Source organism: Silene latifolia, chromosome 9 (assembly GCF_048544455.1).
Source record: "Silene latifolia isolate original U9 population chromosome 9, ASM4854445v1, whole genome shotgun sequence".
Lineage (NCBI taxonomy): Eukaryota > Viridiplantae > Streptophyta > Magnoliopsida > Caryophyllales > Caryophyllaceae > Silene > Silene latifolia.
The window spans coordinates 209498074-209522433 of record NC_133534.1 but is presented as its reverse complement, the minus strand read 5'-3'; the positions used below and the strand labels follow the sequence as shown (position 1 = coordinate 209522433).

At 40.9% G+C, this 24360-nt stretch overlaps 1 pseudogene; it reads left to right on the top strand.

The window, feature by feature from the left end:
- The window catches only part of LOC141600402 (6-phosphofructo-2-kinase/fructose-2,6-bisphosphatase-like), a 101844-nt pseudogene that overhangs the window by 53483 nt on the left and 24001 nt on the right, over window positions 1-24360 (top strand).

Sequence of the window (24360 nt, the reverse complement as noted above, 5' to 3'; positions counted from 1 at the left end):
GGTTTATTGATTTGAAGGTGTTAGAGTGGTGAAACAATCTGAAATTTTCGATTCACATGGATAAATTGTTGCGTTTAATAGTTGCAATATGATTCACATGCCTTCATTCCATGTTTGTTGATGACTAATTGCTGTGAATTAGACTAGAAATTGCAAAAATTGAACCCGAAATTTCTAGGGTTTCCAAAATTGAAATTGATTTTTGGTTGTTTTACAATGGTTAGATGGTAGAATTGAGTCATATGTATTGTTTATATCATGTTGAAGGATGGATTTTGATGATTTTTACCTTAGAAAGCTGCCTTAAAACTCCGTCTTAAAAGTGCCTCAAGTGGAAATTCGTGATCTATAATTGGAATTTGGTGTGGTATATGACTGTTTAAGTGAAGATTGAACTTCAATATGATAATAGAGACGATAATTGATGATAAATATGCCAAAATTGTTACACCTGTAAAGACCGTCTGAAAAATTTAGTTAAGTTGTTGTTCATAATATTGAAGGGTGATGATGATATGTTCTAAGTTATTCTTTTCCATGAACTAGTAAGAATGCCTCACATGTGATTAGAAGTGTGTTTGGAACAACCTTTAGAATCATGCTAGGATATTCGAATTTGTTGAGCATGTGTATTCACCATGATAAATCGTTCACCACTGTGGCTTATGAGTAGCTGTAAACTGAGTTTATATATATCAAATTTGGGAGACTGTTGGTGAATGTGTGTACCTAGATGAATATTCAAAGTTGATGGCATGAATTATGTGCTTCACATGTCGAATTTGTTGGTGAATTTGAGTGCCTAACTGAGTATATAAAGTCCAAATTACATGAAGTACATGCTTTATGTGTTTATGCAAGTTGTTTAAGTTATATGCTGAAACAGATGCCGAGACTGAACATAGGAACTCGTCAAAGTAAACGGGGGAGGGGTAATCCACTTGAGATGGGGGAAGGGAGTGGACCTGTGGTACCCGCAGTTCCGGAGTACCCTTCTGTTGTTTTTGTTGATTTCAAACAGCGAGAGCGTTTTGTAGTTTTACAAAAACGCAAGATGAGACCAACGAGGTGTATAGATACTACACTGTTGGAGGAGTTGGAGATAGAGACGGATGTCCGTCACATATTTGAGACCTTGGGCCTTATGGGTTTGTATAGGCTGAGGAAACACTCTTATCCTTTTCTCACCTTGGAGTTTATGAGCTCCTTTATCTATGACCCCGCTGGCCAGACCGTTGAGTTTCGGTTGATGAACTCTAGTTTCTTGCTTTCTATGGACCAATTTGCTTCTCACCTTGGGTTGGCCAAGCCTCCCAAGGACTCCATCACGGATATGCAGTGTAAACTATGGGAACAAGCACAAATGGGATAAATCCCGAAACAGGCAAAGGAGTAATTTTCAGGGAATGCAATAAACTTGGGGATTTTTATAAAAATAGTAAATGACCCTGAAAAATCATGAAACTTGGTGATAATTTAGTTAAGGGAGTAAACTAAAACTGTGCCAATTCTCAGGATTTTACACACACTCCAAGTATTTTTAATAAATAGAAAACCAGATCAAATAAGAGAAATCTCGAACGTTTCTGGTAAGACTCCTGTGATCGTTTTTGTGATAATTTTGGTAAATAAAAATGGGATATAATTAACAAACTAACTCCCAAGCAAGCACAGGAAATCAATTTGATAATTTAGGAAGACTAAGATTGAATTGTTCAAGCAAGCACGTAATCAATTCAAGCTTAACTGATAATGCACTTAAAATAGCTCAAGCAAGCACAGACCTATTCCAAGTAGCACCACAGATCCTTAATCACCTTCTAAGCAAGCACAAGAAGATATTAAGTCTGACTTATAACTAAGACTCAGCAAAGTTAAAAGATTTGCAAATTTTTGAGAGAAATCTCCAGGTTTTTCATTAATCAAAGTCTGAGTACAACAGACTGAGAAAAGGTCCTTATATAGGCCTTTCTGTGAGAAGTTCAGTACATGATAAACCCTAGACAACTCCATCTAAGGGCCAGGATTAAACTTAGGAAGCAAACAAGAGTAGTGGACTTATATTACAACGGATACAAAAGAAATTAAGGCAAACTGAACAAGAACAAAAGAGTCAGCAGTTGATAGTGACATGTTGTCTGGTTGCTGAAATCTTTAGCTGGTTGTTGTGGGTCAAGTGGCTTAGGTGCAGGCATTTTATATGGCTCAAGGCTCCATAAAATGAATGCTGAATAGGCCAGGTTCCTCTTTGTTGAGAGTTTTCTCTTGTTTGGCCAAAAATGGCAACTTTACTTTATCCTGTTTTACCCCCGCAACTTATCTTTTCATCGATTTTTGGTGCAATGCTTTAGGAATTTGGCCTGGCTCCCTAGGATTAATTTGTGACTAGTTGAATAAGGATTCAGCTGGCCAAGGTGGTGATGGTGGCTAGCCTGGCTGCTTGTTCTTGTGGACTGGTGAAGTTGGACCGGCATTGAGGTTGCTGAATGGAATCACGAGTTTGAATTGTGCCTGTCATAAAAAAGGTGTTGGCCTGGTTATCGGCTCTGCCGCAACCCCCTGGTTGAACAGGGCTTGCCCTCAAGCCTGGATCCTCCTCTCCCTCGAAATCTTCATAGAATGGACTTTGATCACCCACATTGAATGTGCCATGAACCCCATACTCCCCTGGCAAGTCAATTTTATAAGCATTTGGACCAATTCTTTCCAAGACTTCAAATGGCCCATCTGCTCTAGGCATAAGCTTGTTCTTTCTTTTGGAGGGGAATCTTTCCTTCCTAAGGTGCAGCCAAACCATATCTCCTGCCTCAAACTCCTTCCTTTTCCTAGGCTTCTTGGATTGTTTTTTATACAGCTCATTGGACCTTTCAATTTGTTTTCTTACAGTTTCATGCAACTTCAGCAGTTGTTCAGCTGTTCTCTTGGCATCAGGATTGATCTCTTCCTTTGGGACAGAAGATAAGTCCAAGGGCATAAGTGGATTAACCCCATAGACTATCTCAAAAGGACTGTAACCGATTGCGGTAGATGGTGCTCTGTTGAATGCAAATTCAGCTGCAGCTAGCTTTAAATCCCAATCCTTCAAGGTTTTGCTAACTAGGCACCTTAAAATTCTCCCCAAAGTTTTGTTAGTGACCTCAGTTTGGCCATCTGTTTGTGGGTGATGAGAGGTACTGAACAAAAGCTTTGTCTTTAGCAGCTTCCATAGGGTCTTCCAAAAGTAGCTCATAAATTTTGTATCCCTGTCAGATACAATTGTCTTAGAAACCCCATGAAGTCTCACAATCTCTTTAAGGTATAGCTCAAAGAACACTAGCAAAGATCCTCGGTCTTCTTGCAGGCTATGAAGTGAGCCATCTTACTGAACCTGTCCACAACCACCATGATTGAATCTTTTCCTCTCTGTGTTCTTGGTAATGCCACAATGAAATCAAGGCTCACACCTTCCCAAGGCTTATCGGGGATAGGCGGTGGGGTGTAGGGTCCTGCTTGGAAGGAACTCTTGGCTTTCTGACATGTTGAACACCTTCTAAGGACTGCCTGAACATCACCCATCATCCTAGGCCAATAAAATTGGTCTTGTAAGATATCTAGGGTTTTTTGAACACCAAAATGTCCCCCTAACCCTCCTGAATGGACTTCCCTGATCAGTAAATCCCTGTAGGATCCCCTTGGTACACACAACTTGTTACCATGAAACAAAAAACCTTCCTGTAGCATATATTTCTTACTCTGAGTTGAGCCTCCTTCTGTGAGAACAATCCACTCCTCGAGAGAAGTCGGGGTCCTCCTTATACATCTCCTTCATGAATTCAAACCCAAGGACCTTGTTACTAATGACAAAACAAAGAATGCCTTCTAGATAGGGCATCAGCTACCACATTCTGCTTCCCCTCTTTATATTTGCTTGAAAAGTTAAAGGCTTGCAGGAATTCTACCCACTTAGCATGTCTATGGCTCAGCTTGTGTTGGCCATTGATGTATTTCAGGGCCTCATGATCAGAATGCAACACAAATGGCTTAGGTTTCAAGTAGTGACTCCAATGTGTAAGAGCCCTTATGATTGCATAGAACTCTTTGTCATAAGTTGAATATTTCAGCTTGGCTCCATTCAACTTCTCACTGAAATAGGCCACTGGTCTCTGGCCTTGGATTAGGACAGCTCCTATTCCAACCCCACTAGCATCACACTCCACCTCAAATAGTTGTTCAAAGTCAGGTAGCTTGAGAATGGGAGTCTCACACATTAATTTTTTGATCCTCTCAAAGGACTCACGAGCGTTTCAGTCCATTGGAAGTCTCCTTCCTCATACACTCGATAATTGGTGCAACAATTGAGCTGAAATTCTTAATGAACCTTCTGTAGAAAGATGCCGTGCCATGGAACCCCTTACTTCGTGATTGTTTGTGGGACTGGCCAAGTTTGCATAGCCTGAATCTTCTCCCGATCAACTGAAATCCCCTTCCCGATATAATATATCCCAGAAATGCTACCTCATTGACCATGAAGGTACATTTCTCAAGCTTCCCATACAACTTCTTTCCCCGAGTATTTTAAAAATCACTTCCAAGTGTAATACATGCTCGATGGACTTCTCTTTGTAAATGAGTATGTCATCAAAGTATACTACAAAGAAACTTTCCAAGGCAGGGTCTTAGAACCTCAGTCATGAGCCTCATGAAGGTGCTTGGAGCATTAGACAATCCAAATGGCATGACAAGCCACTCATACAGGCCATGTTTGGTTTTGAAAGCTGTTTTCCACTCATCACCTTCTCTTATTCTCACCTGATGATACCCTTGCCTGAGATCGATTTTTGAAAAGATCTGAGCCCCACTGAGCTCATCCAACATGTCATCTAGTCTTGGAATAGGGAATCTGTACTTGACTGTGATGTTGTTTATAGCCCTGCTATCGCACACATTCTCCAACTTCCATCTTTCTTAGGCACTAGTAAGGCAGTGCGCACAGGGGCTCAATGACTCCCTTACAAACCCCTTAGTCATTAATTCTTCAATCTGATGTTGTAGCTCCTTAGTTGTTGTGGGATCACACCTGTAAGCTGGCCTGTTAGGAAGTACAGAACCAGGTACAAGGTCTATGTGATGCTCAATGCCTCTCAGGGGTGGCAATCCACTAGGCAACTCTGCTGGAAAAACCTCCTTGTACTTCTTAACTAAGGGTTGAACCTCTGCAGGTACATCTTTGTTCCATTCAGTGTTGGTTTCCCTTGATAGGAGGAACAACACAGGTTGTTCTTGCCTCGGCTCCTTGATCATAGCCGCCTCGGATAGAAATAGTACTCCATTAACCTCTTCGGGCATGTTAGGACTTCCATAACCCCTCTCGGTTTGGTGGCAAGGAGTCGAGTGACTCTCTTTCCATTATGCTTGAAAACATAGACATTTTCCTTCCCCTGGTGAGTGGTATTCCTGTCAAATTCCCATGGTCTCCCTAGTAGTAGATGGCAGGCATCCATAGGGACCACATCACACAGCACTTCATCCTTGTACACCTTCCCAATTGAAAAGGGAACAATACATTGCTTGTCAACTTTAACTTCAGATCCTTTGCTTAACCATCTCAGCTTGTATGGGTTGGGGTGCTCCTGAGTAGGCAAGCTCAGCTTGCTAACCATGATAGTGGATGCTACATTGGTACAGCTACCTCCATCAATGATCAAATTACACACTCTCCCTTGGACAAAGGCACCTACTCCCGAATATCATGGATCTCTGATCAGCTTCTAGAGGAGCTGGTTGAGAGTGCATAACCCTCCATAGGACCAAATTGTGCCCTGTGTCGGGGTGAGCCACAACTTGTCCTTGATCGCTTTCCCTCTCGCCCATCCCTGTTGGAACCAGTGTCTCTTCTTCTTCATACTCAACTAGACCCTCTCTTTCCCATTCCTCAATCTCCATAGCTGTGAGAGCTCTGTTAGAAGGACAGTCCTTCTTAAAATGGCCAAAGCCCTGACATTGGAAGCACTTGATTTTATCCCTGGATAAAGGTGGGTTGGTTCTGGGGTACATGGGTGCCTTCCCCTTGTCTACTGTTGGTTGGGTAGCTGGTTTAGGTACCTCAGTCATTTTGACACCAGTATAGGGTTTGAAAGTTGTTCTGGTGGGAAATTTGGGTGTTGCAGGCTTCACCTTCCCTAGCTTCTCAATTCTTAAGGCTAGGTTAATTGCCTCATCAAATGACCAGACTTGTTGCATTCTCAATTTGCCAGCTATCTTAGGGTCTAAACCCTCAATGAACCTAGCAATCTTTTGCTCAGGTTTTTCAGTGACCTCACATTGTAGGGTTAGTTGTTCAAAGCTCCTAAGGTAGGCCTCAACAGCTTAACTCGCTCTTGTTTCAACCGAGTCGACTTAATAAAAATATCCTGAGTATAGTCTTTAGCTATGAATTTCTCCTTCAACTTTTTTCTTAACTTAAGCCAAGACCTAACTGGTTCCTTACCATCTCTAATCCTTTGGTGTTTCATATTCTCATACCAAAGAGATGCATAGCCCTTGAGTTTTAAAATAGCAACCTTAAAAGCTTTTCTGTCATCATAATTTTTAAACTCAAAGACTCTCTCAACAGATCTAAGCCAGTCTAACAAGTCCTCAGGATTTAAACTACCATGGAAATCAGGGATTTCTACCTTAACATCCTTATCTCTAGCCAAGTAGTTACCTTCTTCCATCATGGATTCTTCTGAATCTGAGTTGAGTTCCTCTTCATTATGATGGTGTGGTTGGCCTCTTCCCGCTCCAAGGATACCTCTACCCCCCTCTTCCTCTCGTAGGGTGGTGGCCTTCCTCTTTCTGGAGTGGGAATGTTTGCCATCACAGTGTTCACAGCTTCCAGGGTCACATTAACCAGGTTGGTTAATTGATCCATCTTTGCTTCCATTCCTGCTAACCTCTCCTCACTCATTGGGTTATTTTTTTTGTAGTTTTGATGTAGCTGGGAAAAGAACTGACCTCTCTCACACTCAGGACTAACACAAGGTAGGATTGTGTTATGAACCTAAGCTCTGATAACCAGAATTTGCAGTGTAAACTATGGGAACAAGCACAAATGGGATAAATCCCGAAACAGGCAAAGGAGTAATTTTCAGGGAATGCAATAAACTTGGGGATTTTTATAAAAATAGTAAATGACCCTGAAAAATCATGAAACTTGGTGATAATTTAGTTAAGGGAGTAAACTAAAACTGTGCCAATTCTCAGGATTTTACACACACTCCAAGTATTTTTAATAAATAGAAAACCAGACTGAAATAAGAGAAATCTCAGACAGTTTCCTGGTAAGACTCCTGTGACTGTTTTTGTGATAATTTTGGTAAATAAAAATGGGATATAATTAACAAACTAACTCCCAAGCAAGCACAGGAAATCAATTTGATAATTTAGGAAGACTAAGATTGAATTGTTCAAGCAAGCACGAAATCAATTCAAGCTTAACTGACAAATGCACTTAAAATAGCTCAAGCAAGCACAGACCTATTCCAAGTAGCACCACAGATCCTTAATCACCTTCTAAGCAAGCACAAGAAGATATTAAGTCCGACTTATAACTAAGACTCAGCAAAGTTAAAAGATTTGCAAATTTTTGAGAGAAATCTCCGGTTTTTCATTAATCAAAGTCTCGAGTACAACAGACCGAGAAAAGGTCCTTATATAGGCCTTTCGTGAGAAGTTCAAGACATGATAAACCCTAGACAACTCCATCTAAGGGCCAGGATTAAACTTAGGAAGCAAACAAGAGTAGTGGACTTATATTACAACGGATACAAAAGAAATTAAGGCAAACCGAACAAGAACAAAAGAGTCAAAGTTGATAGTGACATGTTGTCAGTTCTTTGAAATCTTTAGTCGGTTGTTGTGGGTCAAGTGTCTTAGGTGCAGGCATTTTATATGGCTCAAGGCTCCATAAAATGAATGCTGAATAGGCCAGGTTCCTCTTTGTTGAGAGTTTTCTCTTGTTTGGCCAAAAATGGCAACTTTACTTTATCTGTTTTACCCCCGCAACAACTTATCTTTTCGATCGATTTTTGGTGCAATGCTTTAGGAATTTGGCCTGGCTCCCTAGGATTAATTTGTGACTAGTTGAATAAGGATTCAGCTGGCCAAGGTGGCTGATGGTGGCTAGCCTGGCTGCTGTTCTTGTGGACTGGTGAAGTTGGACTGGCAGTTGAGGTTGCCTGAATGGAATCACAGGTTTGAATTGTGCCTGTCATAAAAAAGGTGCTGGCCTGGTTATCAGCTCCTGCTGCAGGATATCCCTGCTAAGTGCGGTGTATGCCGCCTAATGCCTTGTCTGACCGGGAAACCAGCTCCTACCTCGAGTAACATGTTGATTAATGACGTTCAGCATGTTACCTTGAGGATCTTTCTTCGTTCTCTCTCGAACCTCCTTTATGATCGACCGGATATCAGTAAGCTTAACAACCATGAGGTGTTACTTCTGATGTCTTACTTGAACCCGGAGCGGGCCAGGAAAGTGGTCTTTAATGCTCATTCGATGGTTTGTGCTGCCCTTGCCTTGATGGCCACTGCCTCTTCCCGGTACTTGAGTTGTGGCGCTATCGCCACTCGGTTAGCTGAAAAGCTAACCTCTTTCGAGGCTTCTTCGGAGTACGTGCCTCTAGCTACCCCACTGCCCACTATGGATCGTGACTACTATCTCGACCTGAAAGGGTTGAGGACTTTGGCTGACGGTAGCCTAGCTTGGACGGTGTGGGGCGTGAGTTGGATGAAGATTCCAGCTTTTGAGCACCTCCCACCGACGGAGCCCTTAGAGCTGGCGGTAGTGACTGTGGACTCCGATGATGAGGAGGAGGAGGAGGAGGAGGATGTTGATAGACCCCGCCAGCTGCAGACCTACCTCATCGACGACACGATTCTCGAGGTGATGCCAGAGCCGAAGAAGGGCGAGAATGCGTCGGTTGTGGTAGTGGAGAGACCTAGGTTGGGGAGAGGGCCCCGTCGAGTGAGGGAGAGGACCTCGGAGACTGGGCCACGGCCGGTGGCACCACAAAGAAGAGCGACATCCTTTTCCGTGCTACCCTTACCTCGACACCCCGGAGACGCGATCCAGCTACTTGGCGGAGAGAGTGTCATCTACCTTGACACTCCGGAACATGCACGTGATGGCGTACGCTCTGGGGATAGGGACCGAGGGACCGCATTCGGTTTGGTGGAGTGGAGTTGGGGACTACACAGGGGTTTTCCATTCCTACGGGGTGGATCAGTCGACGTGGGGGACACCTCAGTCCGTTGTCTACGGTGGCTTGACTCCATGGTACGTGGGCCCAGGAGCGGAGCGGGGTGGGATGCGGGGATTGGATCATCGGGAGCGGTACTTCACGGCGGTGGTGGTGATGATGAGGTGATGGTTGAGCGAAGAAAGAAAGAAGAGGGAGTGATACTCCTTGTACTTATCTTTGTTGATGGTAGTTGGTTTTAGATGTTTGTAGTGTTGTTAGCCTTTAGTAGTTGCTTTCGTTGAGACTTAGTTGGACTTGTATTGTTGGCCATAAGGCCGGATTTGATACTTTGACCTTATTGCAGGATGTTGGGAGTCGGGGAGTCATCCCGACTCGATTTATATGACGATTACGTACATGTATGTTGGTTTACAACGAGCTTCATAGGCATTTTGGCCTGTAGGTACTCGACAGAGTACCCCGTACTCTATCGAGTAGCTGCAGGCATGTATGAAGTAAAACTTTCTGACCTTTGGGCTACTCGATCGAGTACCGCTACATACTCGATCGAGTAGCACTGTTACAGGAGGTTTTCGAAAATTAAAAATGTTCAATTGTTTTATAATTGCAAGTTTGATGTTTAAGGTAGTTATTAGTGCGTAGTAACACCTATGAACCGTTAATTTCATATGTTGGAAGTCAAGTTTCGGTTTGATATGCATATTGATAACAATTAGTGAAGTGGTGACGGTTTCTTGTTGTTTTAATATTACATATGCCATTTTACCATTCATTCATTGAAGTTACATTTCCTCGTACGTTTGTGCATACGATACTAATGTGCTTTATCGACGGCGGCAAGTTATCCCGGTGGTTTGTATACGATTTGTAATTTAACGAGTTTATGCTTAGCGAGTAATGTCCATAATAAATAATATGTTTCTAATACATGTTATGAATCAAGCAATAAGTAAAATGTGTTGTAATTTTGGTGGTGAACTTCGGGGACGAAGTTCCTTTTAGAGGGGAAGAGTAATGTAGCAAAATAAAAAGGCTGAATTTGAAGTTATATGGTTATACGTTTACAATGTTTTGTTGTGTTATGTTGTTACTCGTTACAATGTTTTGTTGTCGTTGTAGTACTTTGGTCACATTGCTTATATGAAGTGTAAGTGGTTACTTTAGTTCATTGAAATGAATATGATAGTATGTTGTAAAGGACCGTTATAAAGAGCCAGTTGTGGCACGATGTGTCGTAATAGAATGACTTAGTGAGTAACACAGTGGTGTTAGTTGTGCAGTATGAGGTTGACATGAGATACATTTCGGGTTGATAGTCGTTATCATATGATGAGTGATGGTCGTTTGTGTTGGCTCGTATGGCAAGGTCGATGTTTGATATATAATAATTTGTAAGAATTGATGCATATATATAGAGTGACAATTAACGGTTATAATGTTTGCGTGATAGTTGTAAGAGTCGACAGGTATAGAGCGTAGACGGTGATGATGATGACATGGGGGGGACGATATTTCCAGGGAGCAATGATTTGAGTAGGAAGATTGGTGATGTCGTGTTTTTCCGTGTCTTGTGCGTGAGATAGGTGAGTTGAACTTCAGGGACGAAGTTATTTTAAGGGGGGAAGACTGTAATACCCGCCCTTTTAGAGACTCTTTGACCAGCGTTGACTGACCTTGGGAGCAGGAGTAGTCTTAGAATTGCGTGCCAAAACCATCTTGGGTTGCATGTTATGAGTGGTACTCGATAGAGTAGAGGCTACTCGATCGAGTAGCTAGGTTACTCGATCGAGTAGGGGGCCACTCGATCGAGTATGTTGGGTACTCGATCGAGTATCGAGTTTTCAGCGAGGGTTTTATATCGTGTTTTGTTAAATCCGCATATCACTTCCGCCACTTTCCTCCTATCCTTCAGTCGCCTCTTTCCCTTCCCTTCACCTCAAAACCTCCATGGAAGCCTTTTGAAGTTCCTTGTGCCTTAGGAGAGCGCCACTTGAGTCGGGTAGCGGTCTTTTGCTGAGTTTTTCCCTATAGGTATGTCATAATCATCATCCGTGTCCTTGTTCTTTACAGTTAGGGTTTGCTTGTTAGTAATAGATAATTGTATTGTGGTTATAGGCTTTGCTTGGTCGCTGGATATGTTGTTTGTCGGCATGGATTGGTTGCAGTTGCTTAAAGGTAGGTTTGCCTACTCAGTTTCTGTAGATGGTCTAGTATGTCGGTCGTTGTGATTGTATTGTAATTGCTTAGTATCGTAGTTGTATTGTGACGGTTGTGATGGTGATTGTGGTTGTTGTCTCTGGTTCTCGAGAAGCGTTCTCGGCTGAGTGGGGTCACTTGCGGGAGTGGCTCCACGCCCTAGTTTCGCCCTCCGTGGAACCCGCCACGGGAGGGGATGTGCACATTAATGGACAGGGTTATCGCTCATTATGAGGAGCGGGGATTTGGTGGGAACGGCCGCGTCCCCCATCGCGTGGCGGTCGGGTCCGGTGGACGATCGATGTGAGGGTTGGTTGGATTATCGTGATTGTGTATGAGGATGACAGCGTGTATTGTGTTGTTAATTATAGTTGCGATTGTTGTATCTTATCTCAGTACTGACCTTGTGTGGTTGTTTGTTTGTTATGTGTCTGCCGTGATCCCTTATGGTGAGCAGTCGGTCTTAGCAGGTGTTGATGTTGTTGATAGCTGAAGTCCGGGCAGGGATGAGTCTTCACGAGATATGATGGTCATAGCGAATAGTCTTTGAGTTGTATCTTTTATATCATTGTTGGTTTAAATCACTTGTAATATAACTTAATTGTTCTCTTATCGACATTTGATAATTACTATCCTCGGGCAACCGAGATGGTAACGCCCTTATATGCTAAGGAAGGCCTAGTTAAGGCTCCTCTGAATATGGGGGTGTTACAATATTCCTTGTAATGTTAAATGGATTCATTATTTCCCCATATACAAAAGCCAAGTTTTTCTTACCTCCACTGTAGGTGGCTGCCCTTGCAATGGAAGATATGATATCTTGGATGCAAGAGGGAGGTCAAGTGTGTGCTTTTACTCGTATATTACTAGTGTGATGGTCTCCTTTATTCACTTTTATTTTATCTCAATTTTGGCGCTTCATATTAAACTTAGGTGGGTATCTTTGATGCTACAAACAGTACCAGAGAAAGGAGAAACATGTTGATGAAAATGGCTGAAGGAAAGTGCAAGGTACTTCAGCTAAGTTTAAAGTCTTAAACGATATGTAACAACAAAGCAATGCAATTATGGTATCCATGACAAACTGAATGAGATTTACATTACTGAGAACTACAGGCAAACTGAAGTAGAACCTCTTAATTCAGCAATTGATTTTCTCAATTTCACTTTTCCCAGTTACAGGTTAATAATTTTTCAGTTTTTCACCCATGTTAAAGCCTAGAGCTATGATAGCCCGTATATGGACATAATTGACCTAATTGTCCTACTCACGCTATGTACATTGGCATACCATGTGACTAATTTCTGCCTCCTCTCGAGTAATTTGGAATTCCAAAGTGGAACTCCATCAAAAAAGAAAACCAGTCATAGTTCTCAAGCATTGTTATTTGAAAACCCTAATGTGAGCTGTAACAATTAAAAAAACTAAGCCAGAAGGTTCTGTAAAACTTTTTTATTTTATTTTTCTTTTTCCCCCCTTTACATGTGCTGCTTTACTTATTGTTTTTCACTTTTGGTTCTCGCATATTTTCCTTGAAGTGTACGTGTATGAAAGGTCAGAGAGAGAAAGAAAACCAGCGAAAAAATTACCTTTTGAAACCCTAATTTGATTTAGATTTTGCAATGGCTAGATCTAAAAAATCACAAAATAAATCAAAAAAATCTCAAAATAATTCAAAAAAAAATCTGGGAATAAATTGTTTGGTCGATATAGTCTTCTTGAGGTAGAATTACATGATGTTGAGGAGATGATTCAACTGAATGAGAAGAGTACTGCGCGGTGTCTCCTTCCGTATGATCTGGAGCTGGATTTGGATGATATTCCTTAGGAACCGGAGGAACCTGATGCGGAGATTTTCCAGCAAGAGGATGGGACTTGGACGGAGGTGTTGAATAAGAAATCCAAGAAGCAGACGCCGAAAACTACTCCTCAGGTAGAATCAAAGAATCTCATTCAAATTTCTGAAGAGGATGTTGCTCCTGAAATTAGCTACTGGAAATCTTCGGTGTATTGCTATATATTAGGGTCGAGCCCTCCTTGGAATGTTGTGGATGCTTTTATTAGGCGTGTTTGGGGCAAATATGATGTTGATAAAGTTTCTTTTCTACCTAATGGTATCTTCTTGGTAAGATTTAAAACCCTAGAGATGCAACAGAAGGCCTTACTCTCTGACCAAATCATGTTTGACAATAAGCCTGTGATTATTCATGAGTGGAAAGCTGATACAGAGCTTGTTAAACATGAGATAACTACACTTCCTATCTTGATTAAACTGGTTGGGCTGGAGTTAAAATTTTGGGGGGGAAATGCTCTAAAGAAAATCAGTGGGATAATAGGTGATTATCTGAGATGTGATGAGGCTACAGCTCACAAAACTCTTCTTAGTTATGCTAAAGTGTTGGTTAAGGTCCAGATGAATCAAAAATTCCCTGATTATGTTGAGTTTATTGATGAGAAAGGTGGCGTGCAGAGAGTTAGAGTGGAGTATGACTGGCTCCCTATTCTTTGTACTCAGTGTAAAGGAATGGGACACCTAGCTGCAAATTGTAGAAAGCCTGATAACAAAGCCAAGGATAAACCTAAGGTTGTGACTAAGCACGTCTGGAGGCCTGTGATGAAACCTCAGCAGACTGTGGTGCAACCTGTTGCTCCTGTGGTGACCCCAAAGCAGTCTAGGATGCATCCCAGTCCTCCTGTTACCAAATCTAAACCTATGGCTAAGGGTGGACTCAGTGGTTTGAAAAATAGAGAGCAAAGTATTGTTGAGGAAGGATCTGCTACCAGAAGAGATAATGGATAATTTTGGTTTCTGGAACGTAAGGGGTCTAAATAGCTTAACTGAGCAAAAAGAAATAAAGTGGTTTTTACATTCTAATAAATTATGGCTATTTGGACTTGTTGAGACTAAGGTGAAGAGTAATAATTGGTTGAGTGTTAGGAATAATATTTGCTCAGATTGGGCTCTCGGGAAGAGTGTGGCTGATGTGGAATCCTCAGTGTTATGAAGTGCACATTGAGGATATCACTAGTCAAACAATTCATACTTTTGTGAAGGACAAGGTTAATGGGAGGTCGTTTTGGTTTACTTGTGTCTATGGTTTTAATGATCAAAATATGAGAAAAGAATATGAGAAAAGACCTGTGGGATATTCTGAAGAATTATAGTGGTAAATGTTCTGTACCATGGGCAATTGGTGGTGATTTTAATAATGTGCTTACCTACCAGGAAAGGATTGGAGGTGAAGTTACTCCAGCTGTGATTCAACCTTTCCAGGATTGCATTGATTTTTGTCAGCTTCAGGATATTAAGGCTGTTGGCTCTTACTTTACTTGGACCAACAAATAGGGTGTTGATACAAGGAAGTACAGTAGACTTGACAGAATGTTGGTGAATGGGGATTGGTTACAAAGGTTTCCCGAGGCTTTTGCTAACTTCTTGCCTGAGGGAATTTTTTATCATTGCCCTTGTGCAACGTGTGGGGTATGGGTGCGGAAGCGTTTTGATTCATATTTTGCATTTGCTCGTGATTGATCGACATTTTGGATGATTTGAACGGATGAATATTTTTTTTGTATTTTTTCTGTGAAATTTGGATATTTACCAAGCTAGACCTATAGCTTGATAATGGTTGGAATTCTCGTAACGCGACAAGAAATTCCCCTTAAACGTTGGATCGCGTCCGCGACTTAAGTCGAGATTCGAAACGCGTCGATCTCAATTTTGTCTCTACACTCGTGTATGCCACACCAATGCTTTGACGGTTTTAGAGAAAAGCTTCTCGAAAACAATTTTTAATTTCAACAACAATGTATAAAAATGAAGTACAAACTAGCCTTTTATAAGGCCTTTAGACTGACCTAAGGGGGATTGGGATGACCACATTTGACCCGTAATAAATACAATTCTACCTAGTTCTTAGCATAGTCTCCTAATTTAAGTTTACGAAGAAAAAATAAGTTGACAAAATAGATTACAATGCAAGGCAAATAATAAATTATTTTTAATTCCCGCAATGAAGCTTCCACAAGGCAGCCACCCATGGGCTTCACTTCTGTTTCCCCTAGTTTTGCGTGCTTGCTCTTATTTGTCAACCTGTAACTTGATTATCCGTCATATTTATTTGGGCTTATTTGGACTGAATTTATTCGTGATTCCCGCTAGAATTTATTAGAATTTTTACCCCCGCTCTATACGCATCACCTTGTGTGGTGCAGTTTGGGGTGGCTACACAGAGAAAACATGCCTCCTTCAAGTATTATAACATGTGGTCTTTATTCTCTGGTTTTACTCAAATTGTTGGGAGTCATTGGGATGATCAGATTGATGGTACCCCTATGTTTAAGTTGATTACTAATCTGAAGAAACTGAAAAGGCCATTGAAAGATATTAACAAGGAGAATTTCCATATAGAGCATACTACTTCCCTTACACTGATGGCTCTTACCCAACTTCAGGAGAGATTAAGAGTCACTCCTTTGGACCCTGCTCTGATTATGGCTGAAAGAGAGTTGTCTAAAGAATATGCTGTGTTGCTCAATGCTAAGCACCGGTTCCTTGTGCAAAAAACAAAAGCTACATGGGCTATTGAAGGTGATGACAATATTGCTTACTTTCATGCTAGTCTGAGGGCTAAAAGAAGTAGGAACAAGGTGGTTCAGATTCAGGATGATCATGGGAGTTGTAAAACTACTCCTGAGGATATCAACACAGCTTTTGAGAACTTTTTTATTCAGATTTTGGGTACCAGTCACGATGTTAATAGAGTGCACAAGCCCACTGTCCAGAAAGGCAGAGTGATTACCAATGAGCATCATGAGAAGCTTCTGAGGAAGGTTACTGCTGAGGAAATTAGGCTGGCTATGTTCTTTATTCCTGGGACTAAAGCTCCTGGCCCTGATGGTTACAGCAGCCAATTTTTCAAAGACACTTGGAGTATTACTGAGACTGCAGTCTGTGATGCCGTAATGGATTTTTTTGAGAATGGCAAGTTGTTAAAAGAAGTGAATAATACTGTGTTAACCTTGGTGCCAAAAGTTGATATGCCTCTTTCTGTCACTCAATTCAGGCCTATAGCATGCTGTAACACAGTCTATAAATGCATTGCAAAGTTGCTTTGTAATAGATTGAGTGATGTGCTGCCTGATATTATAAGCCCTAATCAAAGTGCTTTTGTGAAAGGTAGAGATATAGTAGAAAATATTTTAGTCTGCCAAGATTTGGTTAAATTGTATGGAAGGAAAGCTTGCTCACCTAGATTGTTGATGAAGATTGACCTTCAAAAGGCATATGATAGTATTGAGTGGAGTTTTGTGATGGAGATGCTTGAGGCTTTGCTGTTTCCTGAGCAGTTCATTAACTTAATTATGGAATGTGTTACCACCCCATCCTTCTCTTTGGCCTTAAATGGTGAGCTATTTGGATTTTTCAAAGCTAAGAGAGGGATTAGACAAGGTGACCCTCTTTCACCTCTGCTTTTCACTATTTGTATGGAATATTTAAGTAGAATCCTTCAGATGGTTCAAGACTATGATGGTTTCAAGTTCCACCCTTTATGTAAGCCTATGAAGCTGTCTCATCTGTGCTTTGCAGATGACTTGCTTCTGTTTTGTAAAGGGGATAAGACCTCTGTGACTATTTTACTTAGGACGTTTGAAACCTTTTCTTGTGCTTCAGGGCTTAAAATGAATAGAGGCAAGTCTTGCTTGTATGGTAATGGTATTGCCAGGGATGCTTTTACTGAGATTATTAGTTTAGCTAGGATCCCTGCTGGTAGGCTTCCATTTAGATATCTGGGGTTCCAATCATAGCTAAAAGAATTTCTTCCTTGGATTGTTCTAAACTGGTTGAGAGAGTTGTTGACAGGATAAGGGCCCTTGGAGCTCGTAAGTTGTCATATGCAGGTACATTGACTTTAATCAAATCTGTTCTCAGCAATTTACATTGTTATTGGGCTCGCATATTTGTACTGCCCGTGAGCATTCTGAATAAGGTTGAGGCTATTTGTCGAAGTTTCTTATAGCAAGGCAAAGAGATAGCTCATGGACCTGCTCTTATATCCTGGGACACTTGTTGTAATGCAAAGAAGGCAGGGGGTTTAGGTATCATTGAGTTAAGAAGGTGGAATTCTGCTGTTATGGGTAAGTATATATGGTGGATTGCTTAGAAAGAAGACCATATGTGGGTCAAATAGGTACATGCTGTGTATATGAAAAATGAGGGGTGGTTTGATTACCTTCCTACTGCTGGATCAAGCTGGTCTTGGAGGAAATTGTGTGCTGTGAAAGAAAGATTGAAATCAGGTTACTGTGGTAACTGGTGGTTGACAGAGGGGGGCATTTATAGTATAAAGGTAGGCTATAACTGGTTGGGGACCTCTACTAGTAATGTTAATTGGACTCCTTTTGTTTGGAATAGGCTGAGTCCTCCTAAGCATTGCTTTATTGGGTGGCTTGTGGCTCATGGCAGATTGCTTACCAGGGACAGGCTGCATAAGATGAGAATATGTGAGGATACTGTGTGTTGTATCTGTGGAAGTCAGGATGAAAGTCATGCTCATCTTTTCTTTGAGTGTGATTATAGTAGGGAATGTTTGGCACTATTTAATGGTTACATGAAAATTTCTGTCCCTACTGGGAATGTGTTACAGTGGTGGTTGAAACTTCGAATGAGAAGCCTGTTAAGAAAGCAGATGATTGGTGCAGGCATTCAGGCTTTAGTCTACAGAATTTGGGAGATGCGTAACAAATGCACGGTAGAAGGAGTGCTTCTCAGACCGAGGAATCTGATTATGTTGGTGCAGCAGGATATCAGAACAAGGCTCCAAGGGTTAAATAGTCATGGAAAGATTAGTGGATTGTATAAAGAATGGCTGTAATTTTTCCAATGTTTTTAAATTCTTGCTAGATTGATGTAAGAAGAAACAGTTGATGTATTTGTTGGTGATCACTTTTGGTATAATATAACTTACATTTTACCCAAAAAAAAAAGGTCCTGTCACTAGTTTTAGTCCCATTGTTCTAAACTTATCTATGAACGTAACTTAGTTGCAGTCTGCATCTTGTCATGATACTCATCTGTTTTTTTTTTACATCTGCGCTTTGTTATGTCATATGTTCGTAATGGTGAGTATGTAATCTTGGAATATGTGATTTTCCACTACAGAGAAACCTTGTTTATTGATTTCCAGTCATTATGTATCTAGTATCTAGCGTTGTTTTCATTATGAGAAGTAGTGTCATGATGTAATTTGTCATAAGTGATGTAAAATTGTAAATAGAAGTGCTGATTCACATCAAATTACTATAACATGCATCTATCCAGAGATATGACCCTTTTAAAGTAGGTTGACCTCTGAACTTAACACCAGTATCCTGATAATATGTTGCTGGTTTCAGTGAGATAACTGTATTATTTTGTTGACAGAGTTAAAAGCACATTGCATGACTTAAAGTTGCCCGCTGTTCACCCAGCAGCGAGTGTTTGTCCACCTGATCATTCCATCTAGTACTAGGAGCGTGCTTCGGTCAAAATCTGCATGATAAAGTTGTGTCCGTTTTGACTGTTTGCTACATAGATTGTTTCTGTTACAAAGGAACATAGACTTGGTTGATTGTGATAACGAGCCAGGGAGGTCAATGTTGGGAGTTTGGCCAAATGATGAGTAGATATGTTATTCCTGAACTTTCTTAAAAGAAAGTGCCTTTAATTGTTGGACTAGTAATAACCTTTTTGCGGTTTATGAAATACCTCTTCTACCTTTCTCGTAACTCATGTTTGTTAGCAACTATGTTTCTGATTGCAGATTATATTTTGGAGATCTTATGTAATGATGAAAGCATCATTGAAAGAAACATACGGCTGCAGGTTCAACAGAGTCCAGATTATGCAGAGCAGTATGAGCTTTCTTGGCAACTAATTAATTGTTTTGTAATTAAGATTTGATCGAGTTCTAATTGCTCCAATGTCGACAGGCCAGATTTTGAAGCTGGATATAGGGACTTCAAAAGTCGACTTGATAATTACGCAAAATTAGCATGATTGTTTCTGAGAAGTGTCCTTAACCTGTGGATGCTATAATTTGAGTTTAAAGAAAGTGCGAATATTACCAGGTATATGAACCAGTGGAAGAAGGGTCTTATGTAAAAATGATTGATATGGTCAGTGGACAGGGTGGCCAAATACAAGTGAGTTTTTTTATGTCTTTCTCTGAATGACTATGTACTAAATTAGCGTAGTTTTCTTCACTAGATGAACACAATCTGCTCTATTTTCCTGACTTGTGCTATCATTCGCCGAGTTTAGTATTTTATTCAGTTTTCAGCTATCGTAATGGGTAATAATTTTCTAGTGTATCTCTACTCAGCAATTTTGTAAAGGGAAAACGACCGGGCAGCAAATTTTCTTGACTTGATGGAGATATATTTGGTTGATTCAACGGGGCATAGAGACTTATTATAGGAAGAAAAATATGAATAAGGAATTGGAAATCTGAAATTGGTGAATAGTACATAAATATAGGTCTTACAAATTGTTTTCTTTATTAGGAAATCTTCCAACTCTCCTCTTTTCTTTGAGGATATTTATTCTCTGTTGGTAGAAGGGTTTTCTTATTTGATATTTTTCTGTTAGCTTCTTCCCCTCATCTCCTTTTCTTCAAGGATCCTTACCCTCTTAATGCTCACCCTTCTTCCTACAAGCCTCTTTTCCCCCTAAAAAGATACTCCCTCCTATTCTGAATAACTCTCCCTATTCATGGGTGGCACGGGAATTAAAGGTGTTTGAATTAAATAAGCTAAAGTATTGTGGTAGGGTGAGGTAATTGGAGAGAGGGGAGGTATTGTGGGGTATTATTGTGGGGTGAGTTGATTAAAAATAAGTATTGTTGTGGGGTGGGGTGATTAAAATAAGTATAAAACTTTACTAAATAAGGAAAGATGGAAGATATTGTGAATAGATGAAAAAGTAAAGAGGGAAGGTTATTTAGAATAGAAGGAAATATTTTTTATTCGATGTTCCTTTTTCGGATCCCTTGGTATCCATATTAAGGAACCGAGTATTCACCGAGCCTGATAAAAAAAAGAGGGGAAATGTTGATCGTATCCAGTAACTGTAGAAATCCTTCAGAACTTTGAACAGAGGATTACTGGAGTTTGTGGCGAAGGAAATTTTCTTGGAAGAAACTTGTAGCAGTCCTGAATCAGTACTTCATGGAATAAGCTCTATTAAGGATTTCAATTACTTGTTTTGGAGTATGAGTGTGCAGAGGGAGATCGCTGTCTTTTTCCTTGTTGATTGAAAACCTTATTGTTGACATAGATACTACTCTATAACCTCAATAGCTATAGACACTAGTGACAAAATAATCTCATGCGTCTGATTTGTTACTTGGACGTACTGTTAAGTGTTTGTACCAAATGCTGAATTCTTAGTATTGGATCAGAAAGAGTAACAGAGAGATAGGCTATAATGATGGCAATGGAGAAGGAAATGGATGCAGTCTATAGTTCTTTACCATCATTTGTACTTGTAGGGAGAAGAATAGCAAAAAATTCTTAATTTGTCGTGCGTCTGCCCCTTATTTTTTCCTCCTGATTTTGATATTTGTCTACAAGATTTTTGTTATGGCTGAATTTTACTTGTGCTAGACTGCCTGATAGTATGCGCTTACTAGTTGTATTTTCTTGTAGGCTTGCTAGCTAATATTTGATAGATTTCTTCTTTTACCTGTTCTGCAGGTTAATAACATAAGTGGGTACCTTCCAGGGCGTATTGTATTTTTCTGTTTAAATCCGATCAAAAGAATGAGTTTATACCACCTTCCTCACCTTTGTACCTTCATCCAAGTGAGAGCCCCAATTTATCCTTGTCTCAAATAATTTTTGACGGGGATAATTATCAATTATGGGCGGATGCGGTACGAAACGGTCTTGATGCTAAAAACAAACTGAGTTTCATCGAGGGTACCGTGAAGAAACCGGTGATTAAGGAAGGAGAGGCAGAGACTCTTGAGGCCGTTGCTTGGCGACAATGCAACGCTATGGTTAAAGCATGGTTGCGGAATGCAATTCATCCAAAACTTCATCCTAGCATAGCCTTTTCCGAATCCGTTGCGGAGATTTGGAAGGAACTACGAGATAGGTATTCAAGTGGCAATGCACCCCGAGTACATCAACTCAAAAGTGATCTCAACGAGTGCAAACAAGGGAAGAACCAGTCCGTAGTCGAGTATTATACTCAATTAAAAGCACTTTGGGATGAATTATCTAATTACAGTAAAGTCCCACAATGTACTTGTGGAGCAGCGGCTGCTATGCTTAAGGAACGAGAGGAGGAAAAGGTTCACCAATTTCTAATGGGACTCGATGGTGCACTTTACGGTAATATACGCTCCAACTTATTGATGGAGGACGAAGTTCCTGTTTTAACGAGAGCGTATGCTTTAATTCTTCGTGAAGAACGGCATCGTGCAGTCACCAAGGCAAAGGAAGAACCAGTAGATGCTGCGATGGCTGCACAGGCAATAGGTGATTCCACAAAAGAAGGTGAAAGTACTGGTGTAATTAAATGCACTTACTGCAATAAATTATGGCATACGGAGGACAAGTGCTGGGAGAAGTTGAGGATCCAAGGAAGAGGCCGTGGCCGCGGCAGGAACAGTGGCCGTGGAAAGGGAGGCAGAGGCCGTGGAGGCTCGAATCAGCAGGCCCATGCGGCCACCGTTACCGGTGATGAAACACACAGCAGGCACGAATCAGCAGGGTTCACTCCGGACGAAGTCGTTCAATTACGAACTCTTTTGGCGACTAAAACAGATGGTGGACAGAAAAACGCAGGTATGAATAATACTCATTGGTTACTCGATAGTGGCTGCTCACATCATATGACAGGAAGGCGTGATTTTCTTGTTGATGTATGGCGAGGCAAAGCGTCTACGGTCAGCTTACCCGATGGTTCACAAATCGTGGCACAAGAACACGGCAAAGTGGTGTTGAATGATAATTTTACACTCAAAGATGTCCTCTACGTTCCGTCTTTAACTTGTGATTTAATTTCAATACAACAACTGATTACGGAGAATAATTGTGTTGTGACCTTTTATAATGATCATTGTGTTATACAGGACCAATCTACGAGGATGAAGATTGGACGGGGTGAGCACGTTGATGGGGTCTATTATTTTACGGGTGAACGAGCACATGTGGTGGCGCAAGCAAGAACGAGCATTGATTCTACGTTGTGGCACAAAAGACTCGGGCATCCATCTAGCAGTATTTTACCTCTTTTCTCCGATCTAGTTGGCTTTAATTTATCTTGGAATTCTAATAATATTTGTGACCCATGTTGTCGGGCAAAACAAACACGTTCGGTTTTTAAGTCTAATAATAAGAGAAGTGCGGAAATTTTTGCTTTAATACATTGTGATATTTGGGGACCCTATCATGCGAAAAGTTTGTCAGGGGCACATTATTTCCTCACCATTGTTGACGACCGAAGTAGACACGTTTGGGTTCGATTAATGCGTGATAAAGGAGAAGTATGCCAACTTTTAATTAACTTTTGCAAAATGACAAAAACACAATTTGGGAAGGAGGTTAAAGTAGTGCAAAGTGATAATGGGACTGAATTTTTGAGCAATGCTATGAAAGACTATTACAGTGAGCATGGTATGATTTTTCAAACTAGTCAAATAGATACCCCGCAACAAAATGGTAGGGTGGAACTAAACATAGGCATATTTTAGAAAAAGCTAGAGCCCTTCGTTTCCAAGCTAACTTGCCTATTGATTTTTGGGGGTGTGTTCTGACATTTGCGTATTTAATAAATAGAACACCAACTCGTTTACTTGACGGTTTGACTCCTTTCGAGATTTTACACGGAAAACAACCCAGCTATGAAAATATTAGAGTTTTTGGTAGTATTTGCTATGCTCACAATAAAGATAAGCCGAAAGACAAATTCAATGAGCGTGGTAAGAGATGCATTTTCGTGGGATACCCGGCAAGCAAAAAGGGTTGGAAAGTTTACGACTTAAAGAAAAAGGTAATTTTTGAGTCGAGAGATGTGATATTTTATGAGAATGTCTTTCATTTTGCAAATGAACAGCCCACGAAACCAAATAGTGACAAACCCACTAGTGAACATGAGGCTGGCATTTTCGTGGACGAAACTCATGATAATTATGAAGTTGCTCCTGAGAATGAAGAAACAGCAGGTGACACGCACCAAAACCACAATGAAGACGAAGCAATTTTCGACACAGGTCATGTCGAAGAGCCAAGTGCAGTACAGGATGCTGAAATAAGTGGAGCGGAAAATGAATTGCAGGTCGCCATAGATAAACCAGAGGGGCGTGGTGCTCGACAGAAATTCGAGCCATATTGGCGTAAAGACTACATCTGCAAATCGACCCGAATTATAGACCCCACAGACATCGCTCACTCAGCTCAATCGGCATCCAAAGGGAAAGGTACTCGTTATCCTTTGATTAATTATGTCACTACCGATTGTTTCTCTGTTAATTACAGGAATTATTTAGCAAAAGTGGACGAGATTCGTGAACCACGGAATTATAGTGAAGCCTCGAAAGTGAAAGAATGGCAGCAGGCCATGGGAAAGGAGTTTGATGCACTAGAAGCTAATGGGACATGGACCATAGTCGATCTTCCTAAAGGAAAAAGACCCATTGGATGTAGATGGGTTTACAAGGTGAAGTATAAGGCCGATGGGACTCTCGAGCGTTATAAGGCACGCCTTGTAGCGCAAGGATACACACAGATCGAAGGGGTTGACTATCATGAAACCTTTGCACCGGTGGCCAAAATGACGAGTGTCCGTTGTCTATTAGCAGTAGCAGTGTCGAAAGGGTGGTCTATTACCCAATTAGACGTTAATAATGCATTTCTTCACGGGAATCTAGATGAAGAAGTATATATGAGGAT